Below are 1,222 nucleotides of genomic sequence, written 5' to 3'. Positions count from 1 at the left end.
GAAATTTGTACGTCATAACTTGACTCCAGGAGCTGGACTTTTTTAAAAGATATTCTGAGACTTTCAATAAAATTCCAAGCATTTCTAATGTTGACTTTTTATTGTTTTTCTTCCCCTAGCCTAGTGTGAAAAGTACTTGGGAAAACAGGGGGGCTGCTGGCTATCCCAGGGAGCCAGCCTCACTGACCACACCATAGAAGGCATTATGCTGGTTCCTTTATTCCTGCTTTACAATCCTTGCCTCTGGTCCCCTTGCACATTTTTTTCTTTTCTTAACCTGTTTAAGTATCTTTGGGCTCCTGTAATTTTTCCCGTTAATGGAAGTATCTCAGGATTTTTCATTTTTGTTTCTTAAGCTTCCTAACAGTTTAGGGGGTTGCTTTAAAAAAAAATAAAAAATTCAGAGTTGCCACATGGTGTTGCTGCCTCCCGAATCTGTGGTGCAGGTGGTGCAAGTCCTTGCTCCTGGCAGGAGCAGCCCAGCCCAGCCCAGGACTCATGTGTGGCACCTCCCACCAGGCTTGCAGAGCCAGTGCTGCATTCTGCTTCAGACAGCTCTGAAGAAAGTAAAATGCATTTGTTAAGGGGCAGAAAATAAAGAATGCGCATTTTGCAGGTTTAACCATCGTTTTCATTGTGAAAAGAGCTCCAAGGTTTCCTTTCTACTTTGATAATTTGAACAGTGTTTCTGGAGGGTTTTGAGGCCGCCCAAAAGTATGGCCAAGAAACCCAGTGAGAGCTCTGCCCTGTCTTCCCCCCATCCCCTTGCTCTCCTGCTCCCTTCCACATGCAGTCATGTATCATCAGCAGGGAGCCTGGTTTTCTTTGATTAAAAAACAAAATCCCCAATTTTCGGATGAAAAAAGGTAACCCCAAATCCTCATTTTTCCGTGATTAAAATGTAACACCATTAATATAGCTATCTATATCTATATAGATAGTCATGGATTTTGGGTTACTATTTTTAATCTGAAAATTGGAGGTTTGGTTTTGTTTTGTTTTGACTCAAGAGAAAACCAAAGTCCCTGATCATCATGATTTTCTCTTGAGAAAAAACAAAACGCACACACCCCACATTACCAGACCCGCCCCCGAATGGAGCTGTCTGGGCGAGGGCCGCTATGCCTTAGTGCGCATGCGCAGCTGGGGCAGCCTACCCACGCCCTACTCTTCACGCCCTCCCGCCAACAGGGGCCGCTGTGGCCGCCCGCTGCGCCTAGGC

Source organism: Alligator sinensis, unplaced genomic scaffold, assembly GCF_000455745.1.
Source record: "Alligator sinensis unplaced genomic scaffold, ASM45574v1 scaffold820_1, whole genome shotgun sequence".
Lineage (NCBI taxonomy): Eukaryota > Metazoa > Chordata > Crocodylia > Alligatoridae > Alligator > Alligator sinensis.
The sequence above is the reverse complement of the archived record's forward strand: the minus strand, read 5'-3'. Positions refer to the sequence as shown.